Below are 26,001 nucleotides of genomic sequence, written 5' to 3'. Positions count from 1 at the left end.
TCCAGCACCCCCCGTGACCCTCGTGAGGAAAAACAGTAGAAAATGAATGAATGAATACATTTTAAGGAGTGGTGGCTTTTATTTTATTGTTGCGGGCCGTCACGATCAATTACATGTAGCGGAAACTCTGTAATGGATGGATGGATGGCTTTACTGTCTTTATGGGGCCTTGGCTCCCGTTGGCTCCCACGCACTTCAACCTTGTCTGCAAACATTTTTAATGACTTAGAGGTGTTTTTAATATTTCGCCCATCCATTCATATACTTTCAAGTGGCAACCGAATGCGCCGCTGTAGACCACAAGCCACTGTGACCTCAAGAATAAACATAAAATAGAGTTATTACATCTTTGACATAACAAACTATTGAACATTGAAAGCTCTAAAGTCGCTGTTATGTTTTGTATTTTCACATTAGCACACAGGTTCTTTATCAATTAAAATAGAAAATTTGACTTTTGAAATAAGAAATCAGTCCCACAAAAACAGTTACGGCAGCCAACATGCATGCTTTAGAATCTGTGGGAAATTTGTATGCTCCAAAACTGGGATTAAATGTTCCTCTGTGACACAGGTCAGACTCGACTTATCTGCTCTGTTCGTTTGTTTCCTCACAACTGTGTTACAGCGTCTGATGCTTGAACGCAATGAAACTGCCATCGGCCATAAGTCCTCAAGCCCGGATGTCCCCGAAGAGAACCATTACTGCCTTTCAGTCAAAAGAAGGATCTCCGAAAAGCCCAAGCACTCTTCATAAATCAGATGAAATATTTTGAGGCCTGACAGGTTGGCACACTCACACACAAAAAACACACATGCACACACACACAGTGCAATTTAACTACATGGGTGGGCACACATTACTGTCGCAAAGTGCTGATTATAGCCCCTCAGATTGGGTCAGCTCAAACACACACACCTGCCTCTTGATAAAAGTGATATAAAAAGTTCTGTGAATTGGACCTGTATCAGAACAACATCCAAGACCAGGACCTCGGAGAGTGAAGAAAACTTGCACTGAACCAAATGTCGTGTACCAGGTGTGACATGAAGCAAGTGAGTGTAAAACTTAAATTTTATTTTCATACTGTCGCTGTGTTCTCATATTTAAATGAACTTAAAATAATACTTAGTATACATTGCTGACTTATCCACATGAGACAAGTTATATGTAAATGTATGAGTTTCCACTGTTTCCAAATGGCCCTAATTCATCACAGTATTACACCATTAATCACGTTGTAAACAAAAGAGCATATTTGGGAGTAGACCTGCAAGCAAAAGTGCCAAGTAGGAAGGACATTTTATTCCTGATTACGGAGTCTATATGGTCAAGTATGGTCAATACTGATCAGAGGGGGATCTATTGGAGCATCCGTAGTGCCAAGTAGTGGTTATTTTCAACTTATTTTGCTGGTAAATGATTTATTATCGGCTGCACGGTGGTCAAGTGGTTAGCGCGCAGACGTCACAACCAGGAGACCAGTGTTTAATTCCACTCTTGGGCATCTCTGTGTGGAGTTTGCATGTTCTCCCCGTACATGCGTGGGTTTTCTCCGGGTACTCCGGTTTCCTCCCACATTCCAAAAACATGCTAGGTTAATTGGCGACTCCAAATTGTCCATAGGTATGAATGTGAGTGTGAATGGTTGTTTGACTATATGTGCCCTGTGATTGGCTGGCCACCAGTCCAGGGTGGACCCCGCCTCTTGCCCAAAGACAGCTGGGATAGGCTCCAGCACCACTGTGACTCTTGTGGATAAGCGGTAGAAAATGAATGAATGAATTATTATCTGATTGCCCTCCAGTCCTGTAGGAGGTGGTAGTGAGTGATTGTAAGATAGACCTATAACAAAGCTCCAGCAAGGTTTTTATAGTGAGATATATACAGTGCATCCGGAAAGTATTCACAGCGCTTCACTTTTTCTACATTTTGTCATGTTACAGCCTCATTCCAAACTGAATTAAATTAATCTCTTACCTCAAAATTCTACACAAAATACTCCATTATGACAATGTGAAAAAGTTTTTTTTTTTGACTTTTTTTGAATTTATTAAAAATAAAAAACAAAAAAATCACATTTACATAAGTATTCACAGCCTTTGCCATGAAGCTCAAAATTGAGCTCAGGTGCATCTTTTTTCCACTGATCATCCTTGAGATCTTTCTACAGCTTAATTGGAGTCCACCTGCAGTAAATTCAGTTGATTGGAAATATAATAACTGTCTATATAAGGTCCCACAGTTGACTGTGCATGTCAGAGCACAAACACCAAGCATGAAGTCAAAAGAACTGTCTGTAGACCTGCGAGACAGGATTGTCTTGAGGCACAAATCTGGGGAAGGATACAGAAAAATTTCTGCTGCTTTGAAGGTCCCAATGAGCACAGTGGCCTCCATTATTCGTAAATGGAAGACGTTTGGAACCACCAGGAGTCTTCCTAGAGCTGGCCGGCCTTCTAAACTGAGCGATCGGGGAAGAAGGGCCTTAGTCAGGGAGGTGACCAAGGCCCCGATGGTCACTCTGTCAGAGCTCCAGCGTTCCTCTGTGGAGAGAGGAGCGCCTTCCTTTCGTCTGGCGTCACTCTGAGTGGCCAGACGAAAGCCACTCCTTAGTAAAAGGAACTAAGAATTTACTGCAGGTGGACTCCAATTGAGCTGTAGAAAGATCTCAAGGATGATCAGTGGAAAAAAGATGCACCTGAGCTAAATTTTGAGCTTCATGGCAAAGGCTGTGAATACTTATGTAAATGTGATTTTTTTGTTTTCTATTTTTAATAAATTCAAAACATGTCAAAAAAACCTTTTTTCACATTGTCATAATGGAGTATTTTGTGTAGAATTTTGAGGTAAGAGATTAATTTAATACAGTTTGGAATGAGGCTGTAACATGACAAAATGTAGAAAAAGTGAAGCGCTGTGAATACTTTCCGGATGCACTGTATATATATATATATATATATATATATATATATATATGTTGGTTTTTTTTTACACACCAAAAATTATGGTTTCTTCCTTGAGCTATGAGATACCACTGCACAAAATGTTACGGAAATCAGTTAAATACTTGAATCCTGCACACAAACAAACCAAAAAGCCAACTACTTGCACACGTATGGTTAAAAAAACTTTAATTTTTTCTTATTTTTTTTAAGTGTTACATACAGTATTGCAGAATGAATGTATTTCAGTGTCATTGACACGTGGATGGACAAGTCTAGCTGGATACTGCATATTTATTTATGTGACTTGCGGTGCCATGTGAGAGCAGTTTATATGGTGAATTGTGTGTGGAAAAACACCCATGTGCATCCATGCACTTTTCAGCACAGTAATAAAGCATGCCCTGCCATGCCTTTGCCATCTGCGGTCCAACTGTGGTGACAGGCCCAGCTTTAATTAGCTAAATTAAATAGGACTTGGTGCTCACTTTGCTCGCAACTTCTCTTTCCTAATTAAAGTTGTCCCAAAACCACACGTCTAAAAATAATGCCAGCATGTGCCATTATTTTACAGTGTGACATCGGCACGGCCAATTTTGGGGATAGTGGTGCAGTGAGTGGGTCAAAAGGTTAGCTTGTTGCCAGGGTTCAATCGCAAGTGAGCCAAAGGGCCATTTAAAACATCATGTTTGGATCCAAAATGGGTGACTCAGACGGAGTTAACGGGCTTTGAGTCGGCACTAGGTCACTAGGCCCGCGCTAATAGAAAACAGCTGACCTGACAACTGAAGGTTAGAACTTTACACACTGATTCGCAACCTCTTGTCATCGCATGCTGTGCACAAACTCACATTAAAGGTGAAATTGAGCATTTTTTTTGGCTTTTAGATCAGGGCTTCTGAAATGGTCTCAACCTGGGACCCAATGGCCTTTAAGTCGCAGGCCACTTTTTATTAAGTCATTTTAAATTCACGTGACTCAGCAGCGACAGACAACCAAACACCGCCCACCACTGCCTGCCAGTCTGGCAAGCCCAGACATACCACAGAGAGAGCAGGAGAATAGCACAAAGAAAAAGGCGCACTGTTTGGTTATATTTTCAGGCTAAAAACGAGACCACCACAAGTTGAGAATAGGTTTGAGTGGAAGTAGGACAAAGAAAGAAGCCAAGAATGTACCACTGCCACACGAAATTGGAGGAGAACCTTGTCATGTCAGACTCACCCAATTTCTCATCAGTGTAGCATTAACAACATCTAACGGTGACCAGAATACTACACATGACTTGTCCCTCAATATTTCTTGACTAATAATAGTCCGTAGTCAACCATTTAGTAATTTATAAATTTTGGGAAACCATATACCAAGTACCATATATACCATGTATATATATATATGTATGTATATGATGAGAAACCATATATGTATATGTATATGTATATGTATATGTATATGTATATGTATATGTATATGTATATGTATATGTACATGTACATGTATATACATATTTATATGTGTGTATATATATATATGTGTGTGTGTGTGTATATATATGTGTGTATATATGTACGTGTATATATATATATAAATATATACATATTTATATATATGTGTATATATACGTATGTACGTATATATGTACATATGTTTATATGTATATATGACTGTGTTATACAATTACCCAAATACCAAGGAGGAAAATGACTAAAATATACTTCAAAATAACTTCCGACCCACCCAGAATGGATTGACACCCACTTTTGGGTCCTGACCCACCAGTTGAGAACCACTGCTCTCAATAATTATGCTGAATGCTGATTGAGAGAGAGATTAGAGATTATATTATTTATCACTAGTTTAAAATATGAATCTAGTGTAAAATCCTGAAATATCCTTCAAAGTATTCCCAAGGGAACATTTATGTCTGCTCCAAAATATGTGCCAATCCATCAAGAAGCTGCTGATAAGTAAGAAAATGTTATTGAGAGCCAGGCTACGTTTTTAGGATGCCCCCCTAGGGAGTGCTGATATGTATAACACATTTATGGCAAATCATCTAAAAGGATGAGTTCATAGAAAACTTATGCACCTGCTGCTTGGTCATTTCAAATATGTAAAGTCTTCTGTTTCAAAGAAAAACAGCCATGATGTACCTCAGAAGTTTCTCATTCGGTTCTCGTCATGGTTTCAATAATGCACACGCCATGACGTGACCTGATTCCTGACAATTAGTGGAATTTATATAATCCCGGTGTGGAACACCCTGCAAAAACATAGCCGGGCTTCAATAAACGTTTCTAAGACAATAGTGGCAAAAACAATGCAGCCTTCATATGAAATAGAAAAAAAAATCATGTGGAGGAAAAATGTGCTTTATACATTGCATTCTCATGGCATGTGCTTCAGGAGGTGCACCATCCCAAACATCAGCTGTGTGCTTGTGGGTGTGTGTGTGTGTGTCCTTTGTGGCCCCTCTTGTGGTTACAGGTGCTTCACATTACACCTCATAAAACTCCGAGAGAGGAAAATTACTGCCACAATTTGTTCTGGATGGGGGGGAGGCTGGGAAGTAAGAAGGGGCTGATGGGTACTTGAGCGGAGCCTTATGGATAAAATATTGACATACGAATTTGTGACTGTGTTGTGTCTGCTAAAAGCTTCAGCATTCCAATCCTGTGCCAGAAAGGCCATATTGTTTTTGAATAGAACTCAAGTGTGATCTTTTTCTAAGAGATGATTTAGTGTCTGTGTGTTTATGTGTGTGTGAGTGTGTGTGTGTGTGTGTGTGTGTCGTATGCCAGCTGGCATGTGCCTTAGCCCTGCATGGTGTGTGTATGCCATAGGTTTCGGGAGGAAGGTCATGGGGGTAACGGTGGGGGGAGGGGGTCGTGGGGAGTGCACTCTGCAGAAAGGAAGTTGAAGTAATCTCAGAGAGGCTGGCAGCTTTCTGCTCTGAGTGGAGGCCTCACTGAGCTCACTGTCTCTTTAGTGTGTAATTCAATCAGGATTAGTCCGCTCACTTACGCCTTCTAATAATAGTGGAAGGGAGGGCTAGGTCAGGCCGTGCTTTAAATCATTATCTACTCAACTTGACTTTACAACTCAGAGTTGATTCTTTGTTGCCCTTACGATCTTACACCTCCATTTTGTCTTGTTATTTTGGGTTGGCTTCTTTACAGAACATTCATTCATTCATTTTCTACCGCTTTTTCCTCACGACGGTCGCAGGGAGCCTATCCTAGCTGTCTTCGGGTGAGAGGCGGGGTACACCCTGGACTGGACATAGAGTCAAACAACCATTCACACTCACATTCATACCTATGGACAATTTGGAGTCGGCAATTAACCGAGCATGTTTTTGGAATGTGGGAGGAAAACCGGTGTACCCGGAGAAAACGCACGCATGCACGGGGAGAACATGCAAACTCCACACAGAGATGGCCGAGGGTGGAATTTGAACTCTGGTCTCCTAGCTGTGAGGTCTGCGCGCAAATCTCTCGACCACCGTGCCGCCCCTTTACAAAACATAATTGTTTAAAAAATAATATTTATAACACCAGAAAACATTCATTCATTTTCTACCGCTTATCCTCATGAGGGTGGCGGGCGGTGCTGGAGCCTATCCCAGCTGTCTTTGAAATTAGTGGGGTACACTAATTTCGTGGCACAGTGCAAGGTGGCACAGGGTGGTGGTCACCACTGGTTGACTGGACGGCGCCGAGATGGCCATGGCCATATTTTCAACATGGCACAGTGACAATTTTGGGACAAAACAACACAGCAAATTTCGCCAGCTCCGACCTGGTCTATTCTTGGCGCAGGCGAAGCGCACCCTGCACCGTGGTAAATGAAAGTGGCTGATGGGCCCACAGTGAATGAAATGAATAAAAACTGTTGGATTCTAAAGTACTCTGCTTAGTAAATGTTAACAAAATTATTTCCCTATGACCTTTTCACTCGCCCCTGAATGAACAAGCCCCCATTTAGTGAACGTGTTTTAACTGGTGACATTTATATTTGGATGATTTCATGTCTCCAGATTACTATTTAAAACAAAAATGTGGTAAGGTTGCCTGCCAATTGATGTATTTCAGTCACCACTTTAAGGGGTTTCCCCAATGCTCTTTAATGCAAGCAAGCTGTTCTGTTATTAGCAAAAAAACGAACAATGTAGCAAAAAAAACATTACATCAACGATGATGAATTTCGAATATAAAGCAAGATTCATTTTCCCTTTTGAATGACATTGACATTAAAAACCAAATCATAACTTGCAACAGATAGATGGTACAGTATGTACGAGGACATAAGTTATGGGTTGGGATTAACAATACTAGGTATTATAAAATATAGAAATATACATACTGTATATTTGTTCTTCAAGTCATCTGAACTTAAGCAACTGGGTAAATAATTGTGGGATCGTATGGTGTTATTTTTTGGGAAAAAGCAGTAAATACGTAGGATTTGACAATTGACAACAAAAAAGTATGAAGAGCTGTTTACTCACTGTGTGGTATACTCCAGGGATGGGTTCTCTGCCTTTTGTATTATATTGTTGTTTCTTTGTTTTCACTGAAATTACTCAAAATGCTAAAAAATCAACTAAAAATCTAAAAACAACTAAAATTGTCTGTTGAAATAAATAAATAACTTAAAACCACAAAAACGGGAAAGGAAAGTTTTGTACAGCCGGCAACAACAAACGGCCTTTGGTCGCTTCTTTGAGATTTTGCTTTGACAGTCTCGGCAGGAAGTGGTATACCACGACTAAATCATCAGTCCAGTGCACTTAACTTGATTAACGTCAGTCGTTTTGCCTATTTAGCTACATTTACATCACGCACCTTTTGTTAATTTTTCATCAGTTTTTCCTCTCCAATTATAAAATTATAAAAAAGTTTTACGTTGCGTTGGACTTTCACTTGTTGCTAAATTATTTAGTGTTTACCACCTCTTCTTTGTACTTTGTGTGTACTTTCTGTATTAAATTAGTTTGGTATTATTTCCTATCGACACATCCTTACCTCACTCTTCTGGTTCTGCACAGATGGTTTGGCATTTTCAGTGGTTTAGCAACAAACTCTTTGTCGTTGCTGTCCTGAAAAGATTGTTAAACAATCCGTGCAGATTGTGATGCTTCTTAGAGTCAATGGATTACAAAAGTTTAGGGAAAAATAACCGTGCTTAAAATAGCATATAGGCAAAGTCTTAACTTGTTCCATGGTGGGTGTGTGGATGTCACCTGCGGCACACCGGGGCTGCATGTTGGCTCCTGTTGGCCGGCTCTATTATGAAAAATTTGGAAGGAATTTCTGCGAAGAGAAGCTGGATCCAGAGGCCTGCAGGTGTGCGCTTATATGATCAAAAATGTTTAATCCATAGAATAGATGTTTAATCTATTCATTAATCTTAATTATCACGTTCTCCTGTCACTGAATGACAATAACAGCTCAGGATTATTGACACACTGGTCTAATACTCTACACCACTCCAACTAGAAAAAATTAGAACAATAATAATAATAACCATTGTTACACTTGCAAACGTAAAAACTGCCCACAAATGTAATAAACCACAAACGTAATACAAATCTGCAGCTTTGAATGTAATAATCCCACAAATGTAATAAATTTCCCACAAACGTAATAAAATGTGCCTACTGCAAACATAATACTGAATTATTACATTTGCAGGAAATTATAACATATGTGGGAAAGTGAAAATCTGTAAATATAATAACTTCTTTCTTCTTTTAATGAGGGAGAAGGTGTAGATGTCATTTTGAGGATTTTAACAAGATAATTCTTTTTTTGTAGAAAAAATATTATTCAAAGAGTATCATTTGAATACATTAAAGGAATCTTTAATTATTAAATTGTAATTTATTTTAAATTTAAAAAAGATAACATAATTGTGATAATCGCAATTGTTTTAATAAAATTATTATTACTATTATTATTATATTTTATTATTTCTTTTGATTTATTTATTTCTATTTTTATTTATTTCTTCCCCATATCCACACAAAATCACACATACAATAATATACTGTAACTAAAACGCACATGTACGCCCACAAAATGTAATAATTTCCTGCAAATGTAATAGTTATTACATTTGTAGGAAATTCAGTATTATGTTTGCAGTGGGCAAATTTTATTGCGTTTGTGGGAAATGTATTACATTTGCTGGATTATTACATTCAAAGCTGCAGATTTGTATTACGTTTGTGGGCAGTTATTACGTTTGCAGGTGTAACAAACCATAATAATCAGCATCTCTGTTGCCCCAAATATCTGCGCTTTGACCTGCAACAAGTTGACTTTTCAGGAAATACTGAAACACTCTGCATGCCTTCTCTTCATTCATTGCCAAACGTTTTTATATGCTGTCATTTGCTCCGTATTCCCTCCACAATCACTACTTTGTTTCCATTATCTATCCATAAAACTATGATTGATTGCACGTCATAAATACTGCCTGTCAACCAACCAGTTCTTTTCATCACATCCACAATTTATGAGTGTGAATGTGAAGATGATCAGTCCTCATCCTCATGCATCTTCCCATTCATCCCATTTGGCGTCTCGTTATCTACAGGAGCATTTGCAAAGTGTGCCCGCCACCCTCCCTCACCTCCAGCCTGGGAACGGAAGCAGCGAACCTCTGGAGAAAACAAGCAGACAATCAGGTAGGGCCATGGGTGGTGCTTCGAGAAGGAGGTGGAGTTAACACATCGGTCAGGCTTTGGATGAGTGGGAGAGAAGTTTTAGGAAAAGTCAACAGATGTAACAAGCTTTGTTTATGTGTTTGTGTGAGCATTTCCTCGTTCTTCAAAGTAAGAAAGGATGTGTGTGTGCGTATGTATGTGTGTGTTTGTGTGCGCAAGACTAGAAACATGATCCGATATTAAAGTGGAGAGTGTGCGTATTTGTGGCCCAAAAGCATCGAACAGCAAAGGACTGGGTGGGCTCAGGGCAAGGCAGCGGGGGGTCCCAAAGGGAGTGGAGTGTTTGTGGTGTCCAGCCTCTACATGTGGGTTCCTGTGGGCCTGCACGTATTCAGTTCTCTCTCTGTGAAACTCAACTAAGTAAGTAAGTCACGATGAGCTGGGATCTAACTGAATGGAAGGTAGTGGAAGGTCCAACAGGATTATTTTCAGGATGCTGGTCGACTTCCAATTTATTCAGACTTGAATTGGTGAACTGAAGTGGCCTATTAAGGCCCTGTCCACACGGGAACATTCTTGGGAATTTTATTTTTGGTAGGTGTCATGTCCACACTGTACCTGATTAGTATATACCGTATTTTCTGGACTATAAGTCACTCCGGAGTATAAGTCGCACAAGGCCAAAAATAATAAATGAAAAATAAATTACCTGCAAAAAATGCAACTTATACTCCAAACTACTTGTCCAAAACAGACATTACGTCCTCTTGGAAGGCAAGTTGCAACAATATAAGAATAGAGAAAAGGCTGATTTGTTTAAAAGTGATTTTCCCACAGATGATAGCAGAATAAATCAAACTGTTGTTATTACAAACCTTTTATTACCTGTACTCACAACGACAACCACGGCATACATGAATCACTTTTAATAAACAAGTCTTAACTTTAATATCAGTGGTGTAATAACAGCTACTTCATAACACTGCAAATTATGTTATATTATGTTACAGTTATTGTATATGGCCCTTCTTTGAAATAAGTCTAGCAAAAATTAAGGCAGATCTTGCAAACTACATTGAGATCTTGCAGGATGGCAGTTCAAACTCTAAAGTTTTGTGAGACCTGAGAGCTTTAACCTGGTAATTTTGATGGAGATAACAATGTGCATCCTATAAGCGTTTGACATTACTTACTTGGTAATAAATAAATACATAAATAAATCACAATCTCAAGATTAGTGATTCCCAACTGTTGTGCTGCAAGATGTCAGGTGTGCCACACAAAAATAATCAAATTTCATTGATTTGTCAGAAAAGGAATATAGAGTATCTTCTACAAATAATGGATCTGTGTTCAACTACAGTATCTATGTCAGTGACGTATAGTGACAGACAGAACAATGACCGTATTTTCTGGACTATAAGTCGCTCTGGAGTATAAGTCACACAAGGCTAAAAATGCATAATTAGGTATAAAAAAAAACATACATAAGTCGCACTGGAGTATAAGTCGCATTTTTTGCAGGTAATTTATTTTACAAACTACTTGACCAAAACAGACATTACATCCTCTTGGAAGGCAAGTTCTAACATTAATAAAAGAATAGAGAACAGGCTGAATATGTGTAAGATATGCTAACACAATGGTTATTCAGCTACACAAAAAATAAACATAAACAGAAAAGGTGTCCAGTGTTTATGTAATATAAACAGTTTTTTCATTTATAAGTCGCTCTGGAGTGTAAGTCGCAGGAACAGCCAACCTATGAAAAAAAAAAAGTGGGACATAGTCAGGAAAATTGAGTAAGACCCTCAAACAATGCACTACGATGAGCGAATTCAAGAAACAATACAAGCAGTTGATGTTTGCTAAATACAAGGATGAAGAGTCTTGAACCAGTCATGATGTGCTATATATATCACTATATTGACACTTACTATGGTACCCATTATGTCATTGGATGGTCATATCATGTTGTACTTCGGTATGTGATAAAATAATAATAATAATAAAATTAATTTAAAAAAAACTTTAACTATATTAGGAAAGCAGGAAGTGAACAAATGTAACAGTTACTGATTGTAAAAGTACCAGATGGAGGGGTAGGATTTAATAAGCTTTGCTTCTTCCTACTTTTTTTGGACATGTGGAACTGTGAACTGATTATGTGATGCATTCAATTGTAATCTGATGCATGTTCAAATGAAATAAAACCATTACCATTACCGAAATACAGTAGTTGCATCCAGACAGGAACTCATCACACATACACAAGTCACACCTATGTGTGCTACTGTGAAGATGCATGTAGACGGGACCACGTTAGAGGCTGAACCCTTAAAATCCATGTGGGTAGCCCCTTAGAAGCTGGCCTGTGTGAACAACACTAAAGTTAACCCACAAGTGTTGTATCGCCGGGGCAGATGTTGCTTCGTATCTGCTGAGCCGCTGCTGAAAAATGTTGCTGCAATGATTTTTTTTTTGCTGCCGTCTGTATGAACGACACAGCAAATAAACAACAATATTGCACAGTGTGTATATGAGAGCTGCTCCTGAGAGTTTAGGCGATAGATGTGACTGCCATTCTATTCAAAATTGTTTTGTTTTTTTTCCGTATATACTGGCAGGAACTTGCATAACAAATCCAATCTGATGCGACTCAAATTCTCTTTCAGACAGTTTGTTTGAATAACATCTGCTGAAGCATAGCATTTACCCTCGCAACATCGAAAATCCAATGTTTGCTCTTTGGAGGCTGAATGTTTTCCTCATTTCCCACCCACATTACACTATTCAACAACTTAATCATCGCAATAAATCACCTTGTCTCCGGTGAAACAAAAAAGGGCACAAATTCAACTGTTTGGGATGTTTATTCTGAGAAAGCATGTCCATAGCAAGGAGATAATGTAAATATGTAAACCTTGCAATTAACAGAATATTTTGTAATAGGTAGGTGGCTTGAACTTGTAGTGGTCAAGTTAAATGTTAAATTGCCTCATCTAAGTTGAAATCTTCTGATGTTAGAACCTCTGCAGTTTAATAATTAATATGTTACATAATTAGTCATCTGCAGACGCCGTCAGCTGTGCACCACCAGTTGACACTAATGACTTCAAAAATAGTTGTCAGCTTTAATTATTCACTCTTTGTGTCAACACCGGGTAGAAATGCATACAAATGATGCATGTAGTGGATGTCAGGTAACTACCCTAAAAAAAAAATACTACTATTTTTTAAAATGTGGTACTTTCCTGGCCTTTTCCTTTGTTTGTGTAGATCAGAAACGTGCTGCCGTTTCATTAAAGGTTTGAACATGTTTTAAGAGCTCTTTGTGGTCACATTAAACCATAAATCTGTCACATCACTCCCTCCAGTTCTTAATGTGTTTTTGTAAAGAGCATATTGAGTGATTACTGTTCACTATTTTACTCTTGATCAGAATTTACACAAAAAAAGTTTAATTCATTCATTTTCTACCGCTTATCTTCACGAGAGTGGCGGGGGTGCTGGAGCCTATCCCAGCTGTCTTTGGGTGATTTTTTTCCAAGTGTCTTTCTTATGGTGGAGTCATAAACACTGACCTCAAGTGAGGCCTGCAGTTCTTTGGATGTTGTTGTGGGGTCTTTTGCGACCTCTCGGATGAATCATTGCTGTGCTTTTAGGGCAATTTTGATTGGCCGGCCACTCCTGGGTAGGTTCACCATTGTTTCATGTTTTCGCCATTTCTGGATAATCGTTCTCAGTGTAGTTCACTGGAGTCCCAAAGCTTTAGAAATGACTTTAGAAACCTTTCCAGACTGATAGATCTCAATTAATCTGTATGGTAAGGTTTCACTGTACTACAATATGCAGATCCACAAATCAAATTTGCCTTTGATATGATTTGCAAGGACCAGGGTTCAATCCCACCCTCGGCTATCTCTGTGTGGAGTTTGCATGTTCTCCCTGTGCATGCGTGGGTTTTCTCCGGGTACTCCGGTTTCCTCCCACATTCCAAAAACATGGTTAGGTTAATTGGCGACTCCAAATTGTCCATAAGTATGAATGTGAGTGTGAATGGTTGTTTGTCTATATGTGCCCTGTGATTGGCTGGCCACCAGTCCAGGGTGTACCCCGCCTCTCGCCCGAAAAGGATAGGCTAGGATAGACGGTAGAAAATGAATGAATGAATGAATGATTTGCAAGGGTGCTGCACGGCGGCGAGTGGTTAGCACGCAGACCTCACAGCTAGGAGACCCGTGTTCAATCCCACCCTCGGCCATGTCTGTGTGGAGTTTGCATGTTCTCTCCCCTGTTGTTTTCTCCGGGTACTCCGGTTTCCTCCCACATTCCAAAAACATGCTAGGTTAATTGGCGACTCCAAATTGTCCATAGGTATGAATGTGAGTGTGAATGGTTGTTTGTCTATATGTGCTCTGTGATTGGCTAGGCTCGAGCTCCCCCGCGACCCTTGTGAGGATAAGCGGTAGAAATGAATGAATGATTCGCAGGGGTTGTGTTTCATGTCCTAATGGATTTGTGAACGTGCTTCATTGACTGTCCCAATTCACAGCGGTGTCCCACCAGCGATTCAAGCTGAGTCAAAAGGGGTGACAATCAAGCAGGGTAAAGGGGGCTTGGGACGGTGGTGTGATTGGTGGGGTGGTGTGTGGACGTGACAACCCCAGCTGGCCTGTGACATCACTGCAGCCTGGGGGCAGGAAGTCAGGGAGTTGGGAGGGTAGAGTACAGTAGGTGACATCAGACGACTCCGTCTGGGGTCTCTTGGCTCTCCAGCTGGGTAAACTTCAGACAAAGGGGCTGACGGTCCGACCCAGCCGTGCACCATGTCCCACCCCAGCCATCCCTGCCTTTGTCTCCGAGTGCAGCACCCTGTCTTATCCGCCTTGGTGTTTGTAGACACTAGCTGCCCTCTCGCACTGAGAATGCCATGTGTTTCCTCGCACTGTCTCCCTTTAGCTCACTCTCCCTTTTATGTGTGTTGATGTTTGTGTGTGTCTGTTCCTCATCCGCTCGCTCCCCGCAATAACCCCTCCTCTGCGTTATGCAAAGAAACACATTAACATTGCCATCTTATGATAAACTCAGTGTTCATTCTCTTAATGTTCCCATGCTATGCAAATTCACTTTTTAGTGATAAAGATTATAACCGTGATATGCCTTCCCGGGTATATGACCACTGACAATTGACAATTGAACATCTTCTTCACATGTTTGCTCCACTTTTCAGAGAAGAGGAAGAACTTTGCTTTTGAAGTTCCATGTTCCAAGACCTTGTTCCTCATGGACACTCCATTTATATACCCACCAGGTCATGGAGAACATGAGTTTAGTTTTATTAAGTTTCAATTTATTAATTCATTTTCTACCGCTTATCCTCACGAGGGTCGCGGGGGTGCTGGAGCCTATCCCAGCTGTCTTTGGGCAAGAGGCGGGGTACACCCTGGACTGGTCGCCATCCAATCACAGGGCACATATAGACAAACAACCATTCACACTCACATTCATACCTATGGACAATTTGGAGTCGCCAATTAACCTAGCATGTTTTTGGAATGTGGGAGGAAACCGGAGTACCCGGAGAAAACCCACGCATGCACGGGGAGAACATGCAAACTCGAGGGTGGAATTGAAATCTGTTCTCCTAGCTGCGAGATCTGCGCGCTAACCACTTTACCACCGTTCAGCCCCTAATGAATCAATTATTCAATTAATTTTCATTTAGTTTTATTTAGTTTTATATTCAAGGTTAATAACTTCTTTTGTTTCTTAATATTGTGCACTGACGAAATATATTATTTTGCACACAGAGATGGGCGAGGGTGGAATTGAACCCTGGTCTCCTAGCTGTGAGGTCTGTGCGCTAACCACTAGACCGCCATGCCACCCGTCATGGAGAACAGCTTTGGAAAATATAAAACTAATTTGAAAAACTTTGCTACACATCTTGAAAAAAAAACTGTAGCCATTGTGTTTTTATTTCTTCAGCAGACAAAGTAAGATCCAAACAGGCATTGTTGGAAGAATTTGGTGTCGAAGAAGGCCATCGGTGACCTCTGACCTCACAAACACACCAAAGAATTTCAGAGACACGCGCCAACATTTTGTAGAAAGTCTTCCCAGAAGAGTTATAGCTGCAAAGGGGGTCACAAATTTCACATTTTCTTCCATTTTCACTTCCTGTAGTTGGAACGGCTGTTGAATCCTGATACTTTTGCTCGTATTGTGAATATGGATGTTGGTGGAATGAATGTATCATCAATATGGGAGTAAAAACTACATTTTGGAATGCACTGTCCCCAGTGTGCATATAAACAATAAGTGTAGCATTCTCTTGGTTCTTTCCGGCCAGAGTGTGATAAAGGGAGCTGCCACTCATATTAAGTGGTTGGCCGTTGGTTTGTGCACATCTCCGTTTTGAATGCGAAACACATGTTAATGTGTGGGTGGGAGTCATGAGAATAGAGGCGAGGGTATCCATGTCTCGATATGAAAACACCCAGTCCGTCCATCTGCAGGAACATTTAATACCACAAGCACACCAGCAGACTTTTCCCATCCTTTCTATCTCTATCTTTTATCGCTTTTATCTCTTTTCTATACTACTTTCACTAGTTGAATAAAGCTTATGGATTTGATTACTAGTACACTGAAAAGTGCACTCATGACAGGGAAGGGGAAATTTTATGAGGTGGGGTTATACTAGTATGGGCAGGTGTACGTATGTAATGGACAATGAATACAAGTGTATTTTATTGATTCTAAATTATTCATTCACAACCGTCACCTTATGTTGCAGCTTAATAATACAAGGATCTGTGCTCGATTCCTGGAAGCTGGAAACATCTCATTTCTTACATGGCCAGCTGAATCGGAGTATACGGTATTGGAGGCAAATGGTGGTCTCATCAGATACCGACTGGACTAAAGTAGTATTTTGGTGATACTTGTGGAATGGGTTGTCACATGATTCATTTCCTATATTACTACTAATTAGAGCTGTAGGCCATTTTTATTGGCCTACAGCACATTTTAGTTTATTTTTGTTTTATGTTATTTAGTTTTATTTAACAAGAAAACATAAACAAAAGAACAGTTGAAATTGTAAAACAAAATCAGTAGTAATTTTATAAAAATAAAGTCAAAGAAGTAAGAGAAAAAAGTTGTTTATATAATGGGAAATGTCACAATTTTATAAACTTGGAATATTATGAGAAAAAAAATAATGTGATTTAAGTAGGTTGTTTTTTTAGTCGTAATATTATAAGAAACAAATTGTAATTTTTGGCAAAAATGTATAATATCACGGGTAATGGTAATGGTTTTATTTCATCTGAACATGCATCAAATTAGAATTGAGTGCATCACATAATCAGTTCACAGTTCCACATGTCCAAAAGGAGTAGGAAGAAGCAAAGATTATTAAATCCTACCCCTACATCTGGTACTTTTACAATCAGTAACTGTTACATTTGTTCACTTCCTGCTTTCGGGAATAAAGTCATAATATTACAAAGTAAATTTACAAAAATGACTTAAGAAGAGAGCTGAAATATTCGAAAAAACAACAAAAAAAGAGGAAAAAAGACTGAAAGTTGACACTTTCACCAATATCACAAAGCTGAGAGGCATTTTTTTTTCAAAATATACAACATCTTAGCATATCAACTACATATGTTGGTTAATAATAACATAATAATAGTGGCCATGTCATCCTTTTATTGCTTTTATCTTTTTTTGGCCCCCGGCATAAAACGTTTATACACCCTTGGATTATAATAACTATCATTGCTTTACTGTTTGTATTATTTCTGTGTAAACATGTTCACATTGTACTCCTTTTTGAGGTTCCTATTGCAGGCATGGCCAGTGCACATAAGTCAGAAAACCAAGCAAGATAAGAGGAAGTGTGTGGTTGCATTTATACTTACAGTCTACTGTTCTGCTTAGCATTTGCTGAGGTTCGTTGACCGAGGCTTAGGACATTAATACATCTATACTGTACAGTATATGCAGAAAAACTGGGGGGTGTCTGTGTTTTCCTGTTTCTGCCCCCTTGTGCTCAACATCTCGTCTTACTTGACTCCCATTGCAGTGAAGCTGGCCATAAAACGAGTTGGAGAGATTAGCCAGTGATTGAAAGTGGGGATTATTTTTCCTCCTCTTAATCATATGCGTCGAAACACCAGGCCTCGACTCCAGACGGAACCCTGTGTGAACACAAGGCAGGGGTCATGACCCCAAGCACAGAGGAACTGGCACTTTAGGGCGGAGATTGAAGGAGTTGGCACAAGAGGTGGCTCGGATAACATCCTGGAATGTGGAAAACAATGACGCATCCACAAGCACTAAATCATATTGGGACTTTTGGCATGTCGTGGAGCACGGAACTATACCTATACAAAGCTTGCAGGCGTGTCAAGTAAGCACGTAATGCCATCTGTGAGCATTTAGCAGCTTGGAGCATGTGCGGCCAGCGTGGCATATAGATTCTTTTGGGCAATATGGTGACCACAAAGGGAAAAAAAACAATAGGAAGGAGAATTCCACAATGAGAATGTCATAAGTGCCCGCGCCTCCTTTTCCCTTCCTTCATTCCTCTCCATTTCAGAAGAGCCTCAGGCGAAGTTGAATTAATGCATTTAAGATGTGGAAATCCGATATTTGAAATCAGTGCCCTCCACTTCACCCAGCACTCCCTTGCATCTTCTTCTTCTACTCCAAACTGTTAAACAGTTTACATGTTGTTTTTCTTTAACTACATGCCCATGGCTTTGCAATTAATAGCCACCCGTTTCCCCCTCCATACTCTCCTCGCACCCCACTGGACCGCGGACAGCCCGAGTTACCTGGCCAGATGTGAAAGAGAAAGAAAAAGGAAAAAGCGTAGGAACACAGGGAGAGGCCATCTCCTTCGGGTGAAAGACAACAGAAGAAGAGATGAAAAGAGAAGGGGAGGGGTGAGTTGATACAATAGCAACAAATTGATCAACTGAATTGTGAAACGCAAGAGAGGCAAGCATGTAGCATGACTTATTCCGATACCTGGTCCTGTCATTAGAGACCACCTACCTAGACTCCCACTAAGTCCCTTAAGGGGAAGGGCGTATAATTCAATATTTCACCAGCTTCACAGCCCTTTTCACACTCTGAATCGCTACACAAGTGCAAAATAGCCTCTCAAAGTGACCAGAACATTTGAATGCACCACGGGCAGAGCTGATTTATGTTACGCTTGCACCATCCTCATGGGGGCTGTCTGATTAGAGATAGGGGAGAAAAACCATGTGGTCACACACCCGGACATTTGGTTCTCATTACACACATGTAAATGCTCACCGCACACACATGCAGGCTTGTGCAACACTAAACTTGCAGGGCAAGTCCTATTTTGTGTTGTGGAACTTGCAGGGCATTACTGTGGCGGGTGTAATGCGGATGAATGGTTAGTGTAATAACCCTGTTGAGATAGGAGATATTGGACAAAGGCTTTACACCATTGGATCTCAACTGGTGTCATCCTGGCTCCTTCTGGAAAAAATATATACACACAAATAATATATTTCAGTGCACAATATTAAGAAACAAAAGAAGGTAATAACCTTGAATATAAAAATAAATAAAACTAAATGAAAATTCATTGAATAATTTATTCATTAGGGGCTGAACGGCGGTCGAGTGTTTAGCGCGCTGACCTCACAGTGAGGAGACCAGGGTTCAATTCCACCCTCGAGTTTGCATGTTCTCCCCGTGCATGCGTGGGTTTTCTCCGGGTACTCCGGTTTCCTCCCACATTCCAAAAACATGCTAGGTTAATTGGCAACTCCAAATTGTCCATAGGTATGAATGTGAGTGTGAATGGTTGTTTGTCTATATGTGCCCTGTGATTGGCTGGCCACCAATCCAGGGTGTACCCCGCCTCTCGCCCAAAGACAGCTGGCATAGGCTCCAGCACCCCCGCGACCCTCGTGAGGAAAAGCGGTAGAAAATGAATGAATGAATGAATGAACCTTGAATATAAAAATAAATGAAAATTCATTGAATAATTGATTCATTAGGGGCTGCATGGCGAACTAGTGGTTAGCACGCAGACCTCACAGCTAGGAGACCAGGGTTCAATTCCACCCTCGAGTTTGCATGTTCTCCCCGTGCATGCGTGGGTTTTCTTCGGGTACTCCGGTTTCCTCCCACATTCCAAAAGCATGCTAGGTTAATTGGTGACTCCAAATTGTCCATAGGTATGAATGTGAGTGTGAATGGTTGTTTGTCTACATATATGTGCCCTGTGATTGGCTGGCCACCAGTCCAGGGTGTACCCCGCCTCTCACCCGAAGACAGCTAGGATAGGCTCCAGCACCCCCGCGACCCTTGTGGGGTATAGCGGTAGAGAATGATGAATTGATTAATTAATTTTACTAATGTTTACATTTGTAAATATCAAGGATGAAGATGCATATGAAAAATATTTACATTTTCTCTCTTGGTCTCTTGGCCAAAGTCAGCTGGGGTAGGCTCCAGCATACCCGTGACCCGAGTGAGGATAAACAGCATAGAAAATTGATGGATGGATTTTAAAGAGTCAGCTGGACAGACTCACCCATCATCGAGTCATTGTCGAAAGGTTTATACATGCAAACCAACAGGTGGCACCAAACATTGCAAATATGTCTGAGCTTTTCTTCTTGTCACTCACATACACCAACATACAGTTGAGCAGCTAAGAAAAATGATATCCTTTTTAATTGCAATTGACCATGATTTTTTATTATGTTTTGAATTATACGTAGTGTATTTTTTTTTTTAATTGGTTTTGGAAGAGAGTGGTATCCATTGTATCAACCCGTGTGTATCAATACTGCTGAAGAAGATGTACCTTAGTACAGATATCTTGTCAAACCTAAACACTTCTTTCCCTGAAGCATCTCATTCCCCTGACTATTCCAATCCAATAAAAGTACAGTGTTAATGACCTCTCTCCTCAGGAGGGGTGCAGTTTATTCTTTAAAAAGGGACGTGTCTTTTTAATAAGAGCGGTACCGTCAGTTAGTTTTTATACCTGGTGTAGTATTGTGCCCCATGCTGTTTAACATGAGTGTTAATATAAAAGGACTGTAAACACTTCACCACAGCATGTGTGTGGCTGTGCTGACTGCATATTATCAGCGATGTGAGAGGAGCTTGCAGGGTCGTACGGTTAATTTATACATAACAAAAAAAAGAGGAAATGCACTTTTTGGAGGAATTTTGCCCATCGTTCACAAACACATATTTTTTTTCCCTTTAATGTGCATTACAACACGAGAAAACAAATTAATATGAGCTAGCTAACAATGCAGGTCATTGGGATACATCTATTTCGACTTTGAAGCCCGCTAAAAAATACTCTCTAACAACATTGCATCGTTTGATATCCATTCTATGATCATGCATTAACACAGACAATGATAATAATATAATAATAATATAATAATTGCAGTATCTTGCCATATTTGGATGATTTAAAACACTTTGAAACTTATTTTCTCTGCACATTGATACACATACTTGTATGTCAACAACAACAACAGCAGCATAGATTCAGCGACAACACTTACAATGTTCGATCTCCTTGGGATGGCTGTGTCTTCCAGCACAAGACGTGTGCTGCAGTCCTCGGGTAAAAAATGTTGACAGCAAACAAGCACCTTTCGCAAATTTCGCGTCTTTGACACAAAATGGAGAGCTACCGATTTGCAATGCGTCGTGTTAGTCCGCCAGATAAAACATAGTATTTTATGTTAGCTGCTACAATAATAATAACGCTATAGCTTGGTTAATATACAAGTCAGTTATGTAAATGGTACACTGTTGCCGTTTTTTTTAGTTTTTTTGTGATGGTTTTAGCGTCTAAATAAGTATTTCCCATGCCGTCCATTGTTAGCTAGCTCAAATTAACTTGTTTTCTGGTGTTATAATGCACAGAAAAGGGAAATAAATATGTGTTCATGTTTCACATAAGGATTATGAATGATGGGAAAAATTCCCCCAAAAGTGCAGTTCCTCTTGAAAGCATTTCGATGTATCAATAAATACAAATCTGTTTGCAGCACCTTGTTTCCTCGAGTGAAGCACTGACTGCAGGTGTGACAGATGCATCTAATTATTAAATTAGTCATTTTTAGTCATCGAACTACATATTTACTGTGCTAGTTATTCGACAACTTGGAGTATAAATCTGCAACCTTTTTTTCTGTTATTTTCAATAAAACGCCTCAGGAAACTGACATCTTAGACGGAAATAACTCATATTCTCAATCTGAAACAGTTTTAATCATTTTGTGGTGACTTGTTTCTGTCATATTGCCAGGGAGGGTCTTTGTGACCGTAAATTGTACAAATAAATATTTTGTGGTGTCATGAAACTATGGAGTTGTGGCCGATCAAGGCTCACTGGAGGCTACTGGAACCCACTGATACTTGGTTAGGCCTCGGAGCATGAACCTTTGTGGAGATTTGTGTCCCCAGGAAAAAAACATAACTTTGGGCCCTAACCAAATGTAAACCTAATGTAATGGTCCGTTCCCAGCATGCTCCAATGCGGCCAGCCACCCAAAATAACACAGTTTTTTTATACTGTACTTTCATGTTTGAAAAGTAATGTCTAAACAGCCTTTAGGACTAATAATACTCACAAGGGGATAGTGACCCACTCTCAGGGATCATGAAGGCTTCTTGGGTGCCAGTAACTCTCCCCGGGGGCCACCGAAGCCCACCAGGGGCCAGTAAACTGACTAGGGGGCAGTGCAGAGAACAAAGACGCTACCACAGGCAGGATTGTACATTAGGGATGTGGAGGAGACAGATCACACGCTGCACAGCGGCTGTTGATGTCTGACAGGAAGTGCTGCTCAGTGTTCAATGTGTCTAAGTATGTCTATGTGTGCGTGTGTGTGTGTGTGCGTGTGTGTGTGTGTGTGGCCCGGTCCACGATGGTGGGTCATTGCTGTACAGTCAGCAGGAAGTGACCCAAAACATTCATACACATGGAGATTTAACCTCTTGTGTGCTGCTATTGGAGGTTCAGTTTGGATTCGGGATTCAGTATGTATTCCGATTTACTGAGTCAAGTTATTATTTACCAGCACGCCATTTACCTGCGTATACGTGTGTAGCGCTAATTGCTTTGGCAGCAGAATGACGTCATTCTTTAGACATGTATGAAGTAACAAACGGCGTACGTGAGCTTGTTAGAATATTTGGAATACTTGAGCGGAGATGCTAAATTTAGCCTCCCCGTTGACTTTCCCTCACCCCCTCCCAAAACTTCTGCCTTCTATTCTGAAACAATGGAACCCCCCACCAAACCGCCCCCCCCACAGGTCCCTCCTCTATCCTCCCCATTTCACACACACATTTGCTGTCCCATTATTGGATTGTTATGCCTCTCCCCTCAAAAAAAGGTGTGTGTCCATCTGGCCTCTAGAGTGCCATAAGGAAGAGCACAATGTTTCTGAGCTCCTGTACTCACTTTGCAGAAGTCGTTTCTATGGCGAGAACGACACTTGACCTCTGCGGACAGGAAGTGACCCTCAGGGGAAAGGAATTGTTAGACGGCCAGCACTGACTGACCTAATTAGGGTATTCAAGTCCATATCATTGCCTGCTAAACGACACGTTTACATGAGCTGTCCAGGACTTAGAGTTACATACGTGATCGTATTAAGCCCAAGAGGCGCCATTGCTGCGTTGTGCATATCTGGTTTTTTCCTCCCTCACCCCCCAATTGCCACCCGTGGGGGCATGGTGGTGTACAGTAGCACACAAACAAGAGCTGACAGGGTGACGTCAGGGTCTTCCTGTTTTGGTGAATGGCTGCAACCTTGACATATGTCACCTCAGCAAAAACGGATGGTCGTTATCGTGGCATTTTGGGAGGAAGCTCCGTGGCAGATCATTAGTTGACCCCCCCCCCCCCGACTTGTTTTGCTTATTTCTGTCTTTGCTTTTCAGGTTTTCACATGGATGTATTTCAGAGACTGTCGTCAATGCATGGATGCTTCTTTGAGGCCCTCAGCTAGTGTCTGAGGTTCCATGTTTGGCTGGAGGATAACTGAGATACAGTATGAAAATTTTGACATTTGTGGCAATAATTCAAAAAACAATATACATGTATTTCAATGACTACATTTACATACACACAATATTCCAGTTAAGGTTCCTATTCTCTTCAAGAGACTCCATGTTTGCATCCACAAGCAATAAGAGTCCTGTTTACATGTTAATTAGCACAATCAGAATAGTGTTGCTGTCAAAACAAAACAAGGCATTCTTTTCTGCCAGAGACAAAATATGTTACATTTTTGTATAAAAATATTTATCAATATTTATCTTTCCTCCTCACCATAGAAATGTAAACTTTTACCGTCTTCATTGGATGCCAAGTCGAAAACCCTTTGCAGTCGGAACAGTGAACAGTTGTCCGGTTGGATGCATTTCCTGATTTCCAGGTTTGTCAAAACAAAACAAGACATTCTTTTCTGTCAGAGACAAAATGCTTGCCTATATGTTAAATTTTTGTACAAAAATATCTATCAATGTTTATCTTTCCTCCGCACCGTAGAAATGTAAACTTTTACCGTCTTCATTGGATGCCAAGCCGAAAACCCTTTGCAGTCGGAACAGTGAACAGTTGTCCGGTTGGATGCATTTCCTGATTTCCAGGTTTGTCAAAACAAAACAAGGCATTCTTTTCTGCCAGAGACAAAATGCTTGCCTATGTGTTACATTTTTGTATAAAAATATTTATCAATATTTATCTTTCCTTTTCACCATAGAAATGTAAACGTTTACCGTCTTCATTGGATGCCAAGCCGAAAACCCTTTTGCAGTCGGAACAGTGAACAGTTCTCCGGTTGGATGCATTTCCTGATTTCCAGGTTTGTATGAATATTCGGGTTGATAAATATGTATGTCTGGGGTCCGATTCAGGTTTTTATCAAACAAGCCAATGACAAAAAGGTGTTACTGAAAAGTCTTTGGAATATTCACTATACTGTGATTAACAGGAATATTGTATGCATGTAAACGTATGTCTGATTTCCAGAGTATTTGGATACATGACTGTCGCACGGGTAATACTCTGAGTAGTTGTAATAATAGTAGTCGTAGTAGGTTTGTAATAATTTATAGATTGGTTGCACATCATTAGTTTTAAATGGGCAATAATGATTCACTCAAAGAGAAAGATTCCCTTCGTCCAATTGTTCCGCACAACTTCCTCCGTGGTCTTAGTCTAACCAGCCGCTTCCTTTCTGTCCGCTCTCTCTGCACAAATCTGTGCGTGTGTGTGTCCGTGTCCATCTTCCATGTGGCAGCATTCCAGTAACAGTAAGCCAGCGAGGGGTCTTCGTCTCACATCCCTCTTCAATCAAACACAAACAGTCACGTCCGGCCAGCCTGGCCCACGCTATCTTTTCCCCTGCCTCCTTGTGCCAGATGCACACACCCTGTTGCTCCTTTGCCCCCCCAACCCTTCCTCCTACTCTTCCTCCTCCCCCAGTCCCAACAGGGCTCCTCTGCTTGCTTTTCCTTCCCTTCCCATCCCACTCCTCCTCCCACACACAAGCTCAGCACCCCTGTGCATCACATTGTCTCCTGGCTCCTCATCTGTCCCCACTTCCTGTGTCCTGCTCCTTCAACCCCTCCCCCAGCCTCCTCGCTCCTAGAAAACCCGGTCATTCTCTCTCCTTGAGACGTGACTTTCAGCACGGACGGTCGATCCACTGCCAATAAACGGAAGCAGAATAGTATGAGTTTGATTGGGATGTGAGTGATGACACAGCCTGACATGTTAGTGGTTATTCATTCATTTTCTGCTGCTTATTACATTCACTGTCACGCTTGAGCTGGAGTCTATCACAGCTGACTTTGAGGAAAAAGAGCGTGAAATGCTTGTTTGTTCATGATGTATGTTCCCTGTGATTGACTGGCAACCACTCCGGGGTGGAGTCTTCATTTTGCCCAAAGTCAGCTAGGACAGGATCAGGCTTCTCATAGTCAAAACCGAACCCTAACCTTCCTATGTTTACATTCCGGTTATACAAGCATACATGTAACAATTGCAACTTCAGCTTCTTAATTGACACATATGTAAAAAGAAGTTAACCGCTGCCAATGCTAAAAACAATCTGTACATTCCGAGTATCCCGAGTGGTGTAATGGTACACGCTTCTGTCTTTACTATGGTACCCATTATGTCATTGTATGGTCATATTACCTTCGGTACTTCGGTATGTGACAAAAAAATTTAAAAAATAAAAATAGAAAAACTTAAACTATATTAGGAAAGCAGGAAGTGAACAAAAGTAACAGTTACTAATTATAAAAGTACCAGATGGAGGG

The 26,001-nt window shown here is 40.5% G+C and overlaps 1 long non-coding RNA gene across 1 annotated transcript; it reads left to right on the top strand.

The window, feature by feature from the left end:
* Positions 1–946: 946 nt before the first annotated feature.
* On the top strand, positions 947–24,315 carry LOC144899667 (uncharacterized). The gene is made up of 3 exons (XR_013627998.1): positions 947–1,055; positions 9,549–9,639; positions 24,221–24,315. It is a non-coding gene; the product is annotated as an uncharacterized LOC144899667 (long non-coding RNA).
* Positions 24,316–26,001: the final 1,686 nt, after the last annotated feature.

The sequence above is a fragment of the Doryrhamphus excisus genome, linkage group LG8 (genome assembly GCF_037039965.1).
Source record: "Doryrhamphus excisus strain RoL-2023G ecotype Guam linkage group LG8, RoL_Dexc_Guam_v1.1, whole genome shotgun sequence".
Lineage (NCBI taxonomy): Eukaryota > Metazoa > Chordata > Actinopteri > Syngnathiformes > Syngnathidae > Doryrhamphus > Doryrhamphus excisus.
Note: the sequence above shows the minus strand (reverse complement) of the source record. Positions and strands in the feature narration are given on the sequence as shown.